At 43.0% G+C, this 12,357-nt stretch overlaps 1 protein-coding gene across 2 annotated transcripts in view; it reads right to left on the bottom strand.

Annotated features, from left to right (window-relative positions):
* Window positions 1-12,357, bottom strand: part of LOC308103841 (exostosin-1) — a gene marked incomplete at both ends in the record, with an annotated part of 287,013 nt that overhangs the window by 97,715 nt on the left and 176,941 nt on the right. The gene's annotated exons all lie outside the window — the stretch shown is intronic.

The following is a 12,357-nucleotide window of genomic DNA, read 5'->3' as shown; positions in this document are numbered from 1 at the left end:
GGGGTCCAATTTAACCATTTAAGCCTTATTTAAAAAAAAAAAAAAATTGGCTAATCTATAAGATCACAGTGTGTCCCAAGGATGTGAGCTTATAGATCAATTATTTGAGCTATTTTGGAACGGTTTTGCCTATGACATGCCCAAAATAGTCCCTGGCAACAAATCATTTTGAATGGGAGAACGCTGCCTAATAGTACGTATCAATTTGGGGGTCTTTGACTTGAAAATGTTTGAGAAACGCTGCAATGGGACACAATATAGTCACTCTTTTTAGACTGAGTAAAGAATGCTCCTGGTAGTCATACCTGCACAAACAGGAAGAGAACAGGTTAGAACAGAGGAGAAGGGTGGAGGTGCTGGAGTGGAGAAAAAAAAGAGAGGGCCTCCCCTCTCTTATGAATGATAGACAAATGATAGACAAAAACATTTGTGAATTGAAGGCAAGACAAGACAAACTAAATATATATACTTCTACACTTTGGGATGTGACAGAGTTGAAAAATAAACATCAAACAAACAAACCGAGATTACAGAATACAGTACAATAGAACATTGGTTCACAAAGTGAGGTCCGGAGACCCCCAGGGGTCCAATTTAACCATTTAAGCCTTATTTAAAAAAAAAAAAAAATTGGCTAATCTATAAGATCACAGTGTGTCCCAAGGATGTGAGCTTATAGATCAATTATTTGAGCTATTTTGGAACGGTTTTGCCTATGACATGCCCAAAATAGTCCCTGGCAACAAATCATTTTGAATGGGAGAACGCTGCCTAATAGTACGTATCAATTTGGGGGTCTTTGACTTGAAAATGTTTGAGAAACGCTGCAATGGGACACAATATAGTCACTCTTTTTAGACTGAGTAAAGAATGGTTGTTATGGGGGCACGTGGTTCAAATTCACAAACTCATCTGTTCATGGACCATTTCTGAGCATCGCAACTCTCTCCTGAAACCAAATAGGCCTGCGTGGACTAGTCAGCAGACAGAGACAGACGAGGAGCATAAGGCTGGGAAATGTCAAGATGAACTCAAGAGAAAATGTGAGGCATCAATGAAATAGGCCCTTCAGCAAAAGAAGTGGAATAAACATAAGACTGCAAGCTAATGAAAATTCACACTTGAAAACTTCCATGGGTCCATCACAAGAATATCAATACAAATACCTTTGAGAACAAAGAAAATAGCTCACATTTAACCGAGTAGCAATGGTGACAACAAAGAAATGTGACTTATTATCTTCCATGTTTTCATTGGACCAAATACACAGTCAGTACTATTCCCCACACAAAAGCCCTCTGGTAAAAGCAAGGCACATTGGAAACTGCTCGGTAGACGCATAATGAGACTTGCTTGATACAAAGCAACTTGCAGGGACTACTATAGAATGCAACAATGGCCCCTTAGTATATTTCACTTGACAATGAGATATCTAGAAAGAATCCTCCACAGGCTACCTTTAATAAAGGTTTCAATCTTTGTGTAGGGGAAATATATCAGCGTAATAGCTTTTCTGCTGTTTTGTGTCTTGTCGTGGCAGTACAAGGGACTTTTCTGTTCTCTGAAAGTACATAGTCTTTAGATGCGCAATGGTAAAATAGCCTTAAATGAACTGTACAGTACCAGGCCTGTCCTGTGAAACCTCCAACTAGTGCCAAAGCAGGCAGCAGAATCACTGCCGGTCTCATCAAATGAAAATTCTGAGGCTGTGACTTCAGAGCTCAGAGAGCAGGCTTTTCTCCAGAGACGTAACAAAGAATAGAAAGCAAACATCTCTACTTCAGTAAGATATGTTTCATTAGTGTCACCGTTCTGTTCGTCCTCCAGCTGTTGTAATGTTTTGTCTTTAGCTGTCTCCGTTTCTCTGTTTCTTGGTCTTGGTTTCTCTTTCGCAATTCGGATAAAACGTTATTTTAACCAATCTGTATGTTAAAGTATGTTAATAGAATACCTAGTACATCTACAGTTGTTGGAGGTGGTCTCCCTTCTCTTTCAGAACTTTAGACCCTGTTGTCACCTGCAACGTTAACCTAGTGTTTTCTTACCTCGTTATGATCCAACTAGTCCAATTTATGACTTATTTCGCTCCGTTGTGCAGTTTTATAGAAAATTAAGAAATAAAAAATAGGCTCTCATTGACTTCCATTGTAACCGGAAAACAGCTCTCAAAGTCACTCTTTTAGTTTTAGCACATAAACGAACACAAACAAAGCTGAGGGTATGGTACCTTCTGCCAGGGTATAATATTGTCAAACCCAGTAGGGAACGTTTTTCGTCTATAAAGGTACTATTTTGTTTGGAGATATACTGAAGCTGTACTATGCCTTTCACATCTCGCGAGGTTTGGTTTGTAAACAATGTCACCACGCTGTTCCCCGACTCACATACACACCCACGGCAAGCAGCCTACACAACAACTTTAGTCAAGTTTGTGGGCTCAATTTTACAAAGAAAAGGATGAAGTGCATTGTTCCAGGTTGTTCGAATTATCACGATCGTTTTCCTTTCGAGAATAAAGAGTTGTGCAAGTTATGGTGGATCTAGCTCCAATCGAAACCTCTCCCTCCGCTGTATAGCTCCGAGATGAGGTTCCACATTCTCGGGTGCCTGTAGCGGCGAATATTTTCCACTATGCATGATTCTGACCCTTTTTCGCACATCGTATCCAAAAAGTCAAATTCGGCCCCCCTGCTCTCAGATGTTTTAAATTGTAGCGCTCAAGAAAATCTAACCGACAGGTTGAAACAAGCGTTTACATTGCTTTTTTTGTCAGCCTGTGGCATGTTTTCCCAATGCGATCTTACGGGAGCAGTACTGCGCATGCGGACAGGGGTTGACTGGCCACAGGCTGACTACATAAGTTTTAACCTGCTTGTTTCAACCCGTCATTTTTTCTTGACAGCTAAAATGTAAAACATCTGATAGCAGGGGGGACGACCTTTGCCGGTGTCCCCCTCCACAGGCACCCGAGAATGTGTGACTTCATCTCGGAGCTATACAGCAGGGAGAGGTTCCAAATGGGGCTATGGTTGATCGCTATCAGGCACCCTCCGTTCCACGCCAATACGTGGTGCGCAAGGCAAGCGTACCAAACTTATGTGTGCAGTGGTCATATTCTGAAGACAGACTACAAGTATCTTCCGAGAGAGAGAGAGAGAGAGAGAGAGAGAGAGAGAGAGAGAGAGAGAGAGAGAGAGAGAGAGAGAGAGAGATATCCTGGGGCTAGCCTGAGGAGATTTCTGATAGTGTAATCTTGCAAAGGATCAACTGTCCCCACATCCTGTCCACCTGTCTGCAAAGGAACCTGTAATTGTGTTTCTCCCAGGTAAAGGGAATGTGTACGTGCCATTTATGTGACTGTTGTGAAGAGCAAATCTGACCCCAAGCGGATAGGAGAGTTGAGGAAACTCATGGAGGACATTTTGCAGGTCCTCGCTTCCCAAAAGGCTATTTTAAGGTTAAGACTTAAAGTAATAATAGGTAACTTAAAAAAAGAAAACTAAAGTTAAATTGTATATCTTTTGTGAGTGGCAAATGTTTCACAACACCCACTCCATGAATTTCACCCCCGAAAGCCTTTTCTATATATTTTCTATTGAAACGGTGGCGGGCCGCCCTTCCCGCGAAAATGACGTCATCCGGCCGGAAAACGGAAACGGAAATGCACCGGTTTCCTGTTTGGCCAGGAACTACCGCACCGGTTTCCTGTTTGGCCAGGAACTACCGCGCTAATAACAAAAAGGAATCTCACACTGTTTTTAAGACATAATAGGATTTGAAGATGGAAAAACAACAGCAAAAGAAAATACAGCTCACGGTAACTAATGCTCCACTGGCTAAGAGAAACGATCCGTAGATTGTATAAAACAACGCTTTTTGAAACGCTTCCGTCTTCCGGTGAAAACAAATGGAATTCTGGGTAATGCAGGAATAAACAAAAGCCCTGCAGTTACGGTAATGACCAGCAGAGGTTGCTAAAAAATCGTTATTTGTGGACCTGCCTTGTATTACTTTAACTTCACGTTTAATTAGTCATGTTTGCCTAATGTTACGCAAAAGATTGAGGTTAGGCTAGTGCTGAGGGTTTAAGTAAGGGTTAGAGGTTGCAGAATGAATGTAGCTAAAGTTACAGTTCACACATCCAAACATCAGAAATAAAAAATTTTGATCAATAATGCCCCTGTCAAATATTTTTCTCACCCAAAAAACATCTATAACTAATTATGCCTTATCAGGGCTCAACATTTTGAATACTTTTTAATGTATGTTTATTATAATAAGAATTTCTAAGTTATAAATTAATTGCGATGTAAATATTGAAACCAAGTTTTGCCATACTATATAAGCAGTGATAGAATAAAGTTTGTGTTCTGTGCAAACTCTTAGAAAAATAACAGCATGTGTTCATTGTAACGAGTAACTCAGTGTTACTTTAATCAGTGGGTTAGCCTTAAACGTTCTGCAACAGGTTTCGATACAACTAGCAGAGATTAAAATGTTTGAGAGGCGTAAAACATATCCAGTAGCCTAGGGCGGAATAACAAAGACTCGCTCCCTCTCTGTTTACATTGCTAAAGCAAGTCTCTGGCTCTCTGCATCTTTTGGGCATTTTAGTTGCCCAAAAACACAGTTTGTCCATAGACGTATCACAACAAATAATGTTATATTCAAGCAAGAGAAATAATCCACAAGTTTTGGCAAAGGCATCGTGTTGTGTTGTAGTGGGGTTGAACTCGCCTTGAGACACCGTTCAAGGAAGCATACATCTGACTGGAAGGCTATAGTATAAAGGTATAAATCTGTCGTTTCCAGAGGGAAGCGTCTCGTACGTGCGCACCAACACACACACACACGCACTGATGCCCTGATGACGCTAATGCAGTACCTGAGTCACGTGTCACGTGCGAGGGTGGTCTTAAGGCCAGTTTTGGGGGTAAAAATCCATATGATGCTTTAGAGAAAAGCAGAGAACCAAAAATCCCCAGGATTTTCATAGATAAGCTTTAAAAACATGATTGTGGGTGGAGTGCATCTTTAACATGTACAATAGAATATACCATTGCCATGGCTCTTCACACTGCCCTCTCTCACCTGAATTAGGGGAACTGTTCATGCCGCTGTTGCAGCCATGGCCAGGCCAGGCCGAGGCTGAACAGCTTCCACCTGGCCAGCTTCCAACCATCAGGCTGCTGAAGAAGTGCAGAGCCCTGCCTGTTGCCAGGCTTTCCTGACAAGACAGGGTGCCAGACAGGCTTGTGTATAGTTGTGTACTGTCTTATGCACACAGACATGTCTGATGTATACTGCTAAGTGATGTCTCACCTGCACAAGAGACTATACAAAGGACTGTGATTCTGTATCTGCTGCTAACCTATTCCTATTTATTATTTTAACCATGCCCCCTAGGTATATATTTGATGTGCTAATATTATATTAGGATGATAAGTAGCTAACGGCATATAAAAAACTGTAATTGTTGAGAAACTGAGACTGGAATCGGTTCAGTTCATAACAGAGACATGCTGCTTTGACGTTGGGGGAAGGTGATTTCAGAGCGTGAAATGCATTCAACTGAACCAAAACAAAACAAGCTGAAGGAATGTATTCAAAGTGCTCCCCTCGGCTCCTCGAAAGCGTACGTGTCTCCGGAGAAACTTGAGAAAAAGTCTTAAAGGTTCTGCTCCTTCAAGTGACTCAAAATGGATGAAAAAATACATTTAATCGAGCAAACCATCATAGTGACTACATAGATAATATCTTTGTAACGGGAGCTGCAATTATAACTCCTTAGTGTGTGGAGGACCTTCTGAAAGAGAGGCTCTTATCTTAGACAAAAGGCTCTCATCTGATATGGGTCGGGGGCCAGAGAAAAGGGGGAGACAGGGAACACAGATATTACAGAGACGTGGGAGACCGAGAGTATTTGAAGTAACAGCAACAGTTGAAAAAGCAAATAACATCTTACTTGGTTATTTGGTTTGTCTGATCTGGCTGTGTTACAGTACATATATGGTGTCAAAAGCATCTCTATTGAAGGAGAGACCCTGAATAATCCGTATACACCTCAAAGACACTTTTGCATTGGCAAAAACTCTCCATCCATTATTTACTCTCTAAAATATTCATATCAAAGAGTCTTTACTGGAAGCACGGACGTGTGAGCTGGTGATCCAAGCTCAGTTTATTGTCTGGGAGGATGCTGATATACTTGAAACTCCAGATAGATACACACCTGTGATACAAGTCAGTTCACCTACAGTAAGTGTCTGATCCTCCACATTTTTCTAATGTGTTTGTATTTGTAATTATCACCAAGCGTTCTGTGTGTGCGTATGAAGGACATTGTTACATTTTTGATACAATCAATGGTTTTCAGGCTCTTAACATTAATCATTATCATCGTAGTGTGTTAACTGTAATTACAATGTCGCCTATAATTGCTGCAAACAATGAATGCGCAGACACCAGCAGACAAACACACACACGCACGCACGCACGCACGCACGCACGCACGCACGCACGCACGCACGCACGCACGCACGCACACACACACACACAGAGAGAGAGACATGAGAAATTAGACGCTTTGTCTTGCAGGGAGACTAATAGTCCCTGTTGGTGTAATTGTTCGGTGTGTGTGTGTGTGTGTGTGTGTCCTCGCATGTGTCGTGCACACCCATTAATTATAGAGCAGGGACACACTCAGGGACGTCCTTGAGTGGAAAACAAACAACCCTTTTGTTCATCAGAGAGGGAACTTGGCGAAAGCTCATGCCTCGCCTCTCCAGTTTGGGAAAGCAAATTAAAACCTTGAACTCCCTTCTTGTAAAACACACAACCGTTGTTCGACAGAGAACAAAAGCTAACATAAGTGTTGGAGGATGGGAGGTAAACATAATATGTCAGGGGACAGTGTGATTTCACAGCTAGGTGCCAAACACATACAAACACACACACATTAAAGAACACATGCTCATCCACACACACACGCACACGCACACACACGTGCACACACTCACATGCATACAAATAGGCACTATTAATTCTATTACAATATGACCACTTATCACACCGGGCCCACTGAGTTTTATGAATCAACAAGACTGCTGCATATTTGAGCGACCCCGTCAACTAAGGGCCCGGCATGCAATCTCGCTGACCTATTTGTTTGCGTACACAAGCGTGTCAAGTTGACAGTGATGAAAATGACAACATGAACATGAAAGTGAGCCCTATACTTTTCTCTCCCAAATGTCTTCATTTCATTCCAAGTGTAGATGAGAAAATGTTGACTAAGACAAAAAAGGAGAAAACTAAATCCTTGTGAGTTTGCCATCTGTGCAAACTCCACAACGCATCTCCATATCCGTCACGTCACTAGGGTGAACACAATCTCATTAACTGTAATGACACCGTGTGTGTGTGTGTGTGTGTGTGTGTGTGTGTGTGTGTGTGTGTGTGTGTGTGTGTGTGTGTGTGTGTGTGTGTGTGTGTGTGTGTGTGTGTGTGTGTGTGTGTGTGTGTGTGTGTGTGTGTGTGTGTGTGTCTACACCTCCATGGTGTTGCTCTCTCCTGTGTTTACCGCTGCCGGTGTTCTGTGTGTGTGCGCGCATCTGGGTGCCAGGTGTGCGTGCATGTGTCTATCATTTGTGAGCACATGTGTGTCTGTGTGTGATTGTGCGTGAGTCTTGTGTCTGTGTGAGTATGTTTAAGTGAGCCGAATGATGCATGTGAAGCAGCCACGTAAAATGTTTTGCCTTCATATTCCTTCCTGCCTCCCCGATCTGTCGAACGCTCGCACTTCAGAAAGGAACAAGGGAAGCGGAGTGGTTTGATGAATTTATTTCTAAATGGGAGCCACAATGAGAGGTACTCTCACAGGAGCAACATCAGATTTGTTACAGCAGTCCAAAAGATCATGCAAGTGTGTGCGTGTGCGTGTGCGTGTGCGTGTGCGTGCGTACGTGTGTGAGCCAAATGTCCTGACAAGTATAGTAGAATTTCAGAGATAGTGTTGAGGACCATTTTCCTGGTACTCACAAGAGAATTGGTTGTTTCATGGTTTAAAAAGATTGTGGGGAGTTAGGCTTACAATTTGAAAAGATTCAGGTTGGGGTTAGGGTAAGGAGCGTTGTGCACCAAAATAGCTGATGTAAGCTCTGTATAGGGGTAAAGTTCAGGTCTGGGGACCAGCTGGTTATGGATAGGATTTTGTCATGAAAAAACAGTGAAGGAGTGTGAGATGGTGTCCATGTGTTTGAGGAGTTTGTTGATGGTGGAGAAGAGTACTCTGGGGTTGCCACTGCCGGACTGGATGATTCCAGAGTAGTAGGAAGAGCGGGTGGACTTGATGGTGTCTTTTATAGAGCTGCATGTGTTGCTTGTATATGTCAGTGTGAATGGTGAGGACTCCTGGTGAGCCTTTCCAACTGTCGGCCCTTGGACTTGAGGTGGCGAAGTTCATCCGTGTACCAGGGGGCAGTATGTGTAAAGGTGACAGATCGGGTTTCGACGGGTGCAAGCTGGTCCTGGAAAGAGGAGAGTGAGGTGTTATAGATGTTAACTAGTTTGGTGGGAGAATCAGTCTGTATGAAAGAGGAGACGGAGATGGCATCAAAGAGGGATGCGGAAAGAGAAGATGGGTTGATGGACTCCTGACAGGGGGTCATCTGTTCTAATTGTGTGGTCAGATAATCACTTTAAGCAAGTTCTGCCACACTTTCATTTACAATCGAGGTCTTAGATAGATTTGTCATCCATTGTCGTGGGCTAAGGAGATAAAAGGAGATAAACGCCAAATGTACAAATCATTGCAGACTCTTTCCATTCAAAATATTTCTCCAGTTAAATCTTTAGTCACAAAAGGAAGATGTACTACTGATGAAGAAGAGGACGCAGGTTAAAGGGAGTAATTTTAAGCTTCAAATAAAGTTACAGATAGGGATTGTAGAATATTGGATGCTGTTAGTAATCCCCTTGAGCATCAGTGTGGATCCAAATGCAAACACCTTTTTGGCAGTTGAGACTCTGCCTTTGGGCACGTGCGCCCCCCCCCATCTATCTATCTATCTATCTATCTATCTATCTATCTATCTATCTATCTATCTATCTATCTATCTATCTATCTATTTTAATCTCATCATAGTATCCACAAATGATCTATTGGAAGCCTATTCACTCCAACATAAAGAGCACGTCAGGAGGAAAGGACTGTGTCTGTGTGTGTTTACATGTTATGAGTTTGCATTAGAAAGCATTGGCAGTTGTGCTAACCCAGGAGACAAACTAATGTTATTAAATTAACACTCAGCCACACTTGACAATCCGCTGGATAAATGTCACAAACAAGTGGGTCTTTGAGTGGAAGGAACCTGGTGTGTGTACATACTTGTGAGACCACATTTGTGTGTGTGTGTGTGTGTGTGTGTGTGTGTGTGTGTGTGTGTGTGTGTGTGTGTGTGTGTGTGTGTGTGTGTGTGTGTGTGTGTGTGTGTGTGTGTGTGTGTGTGTGTGTGTGTGTGTGCGCGCGTGTGTGTGAGTGTGCAAACATCACAGTCAGACTCTCCTATCCAGCTGAGTTAAAACAGGTCTCTGGGCTATTATTAAAGCATCATGTGCAACACACTGCTCTGCTTCAGAATATTAATATATACACACACCAACCCGATCTCCAGAGGAAACGTTCTCTTTGAAAGTTTTTGAAGTTTTTGAAATTCCGTGAATAGACACGGAAAAACCAGAAATTCCGTGCATAGCCGCCTCGCATCTCCCCCATTGTGATTAAACCATGACGGAGGCGCGCAGTCACAGGCGAACTGTCACCCCGTGAAGGACCACCGAGGGAGCTAAGGCGACCGAGTTGCCGTCCTGAACGGTGTGACGTTCGCCTGTGCCTACTCAGCGCCGTTTGAGTTATGTACCGATAGGCACAGAATCGTAAATTTTGTTGTGGGGACTGCTTGCGACTGGTTACGCCCACCGTGGGACACGCCGTACATATGCACGCAATTTCGGGGTTTCTAGGCGACTATCCACGGAATGAAGTGCACTGGATCCGTGCAATGTTACGGAGATCTCTGGAGATCAGGCTGGGCACACACACTCTCCAAGATTATTATAGTTAAAACTAATTATATAGCAAAAACTAGATTTGAAAAGAACAACATTTTACTTAATTAAAACAAATGCACCGTTGCTCCAATCTTGACACACACAATGTTTGCCATGAGGGGCCACGTTTGCCCCCAGGGCAAACGTGGCCGTTACTTCAGTGACAGTTACTTCAGAACCATGGACAGCATAGTGACAGTTACTTCAGAACCATGGACAGCATAGTGACAGTTACTTCAGAACCATGGACAGCAGCTGCAGTGACAGTTACTTCAGAACCATGGACAGCATAGTGACAGTTACTTCAGAACCATGGACAGCATAGTGACAGTTACTTCAGAACCATGGACAGCATAGTGACAGTTACTTCAGAACCATGGACAGCATAGTGACAGTTACTTCAGAACCATGGACAGCATAGTGACAGTTACTTCAGAACCATGGACAGCATAGTGACAGTTACTTCAGGACCATGGACAGCAGCAGCAGTGACAGTTACTTCAGGACCATGGACAGCATAGTGACAGTTACTTCAGAACCATGGACAGCATAGTGACAGTTACTTCAGAACCATGGACAGCAGCTACAGTTACTTCAGAACCATGAGCAGCAGCCGCAGAAATCTCAACTATGTTCAGGGCCTCTCTCTCTCAAAGGGAGATTTATTCTTTCTCATCATATATTAAAATTGCCTAGAGGGTGGGTCGACCACAGAGCGTAGACGTCACAAATGTTCAAGGGACTGCATTCAGAATAGCCACACCAGGGACCACATGTGCACCGTTGCTCCAATCTGGACTTGCAAGTCACTTTAAAAACAAATTAAAACTAAACTGTTTCGATATCTGTATCAACAGAATATGTCAAGTAAAATGTTATCCATAGCAAATTCATTCTTTAAAATGTTTTACATACAGTAGTGCAATAATGCCAGTCTGCAAGTTGAATGTTCTTTCAGCTATAAATGTGAGCAGAAAGTTGCTTGTATGTCCATGCCCTTATGTTGTAGAAACGCCATTTCCTCCCGCAGCTTCCTTGGGTCCTGACGGCTGCAACCCATGACTTACTGGAGTGCCCCTTTCTAGTTCATTTTTGTTGTTATTGACACTACAATTTTGAGGAGCCAAAACCAAAGAATTGTACTGTTGTGTATACGAGAGAAAACCTTGAATCTTGAATTGCCTCTCCACTCCTCTCCTCTCCTTCTAAACTCAGCAGCATTAACTGTATTCTGTCACACAAACAAGATACCATTTGACCTTGTGTATCGTGAAAAGAATTTTGTGCCATCCAATCTAGCTCAAGTGGCCCCAGACGATGGAGCTTGTCACCGGGTGGACATTCCTCTACGAGATGTGAAAGGCTTTCTGCTGTTTAACACTCACGAGTAACCTTTCAGGTCGCCATCCTCTAGCCGGTCCCCTGCGCTGGGCAACAAAACAGCACAGACCCTACAATCTATGTGTGTGTGTGTGTGTGTGTGTGTGTGTGTGTGTGTGTGTGTGTGTGTGTGTGTGTGTGGTGGATAATGAAGTACTATGTATTGTACTGTATTTTGCACAATGGTCATAAGAGGAAGGAGCTGGACAAAACAGTTGTGTTGCTCTTTGGGCTGCTACTTAAAAAAACATATTCAAAAGTTGCAATGCAAAGCTGTTGTATTTTCTGCCTTGAAGCTCTAATCAGGGTTCAACAGTGCTTGCCCAGGGAAAATAACTGTTAAGGAACACTAGCTTTAGCCTGGTAAACCCTCCCTCCGGAAATCTTATTTCCATTTGATTCCAGGAGTGAGTCTGGCCTGATCGCCCATTCTGCAATATTGGCTGTGGGCTGGAGTTGGGCGGGAGTAATACCGTTGACTGACAACCCCTTCAGCCAATGATCGTTTTTCCCCTTCAGCCAATTGCAGAGCATTTTTACCACCTCCGCGACTAATGTGACGCAACGGGACTTTTGAGATGGCCATGCCCAAAATAGGTTGCCTTATTCGGATACATGTGTGTCACTGCCCGCCCCTGCCAGTTTTCTGAATTTTTATTTTTAAATAGGCTCTGTCATGATTAATTGACCACATATATGAAGTTAAACAACTAAATTCTATCCAAACGATATCTTTTAAGTAAATTCCGTGCCTCAAAAAATAAGTTTGAGAGCTTTTTGAAGTTCTAAAACAACTGAGAAAACTGCCCACAGAAACAATGGCTGCCATTCGTGTTTGGTCGGCTGCACTCAGGCTGCACTCGGGTC

The sequence above is a fragment of the Gymnoscopelus braueri genome (genome assembly GCF_963280865.1).
Source record: "Gymnoscopelus braueri genome assembly, chromosome: 16".
NCBI classification, from domain to species: Eukaryota; Metazoa; Chordata; class Actinopteri; order Myctophiformes; family Myctophidae; genus Gymnoscopelus; species Gymnoscopelus braueri.
Note: the sequence above shows the minus strand (reverse complement) of the source record. Positions and strands in the feature narration are given on the sequence as shown.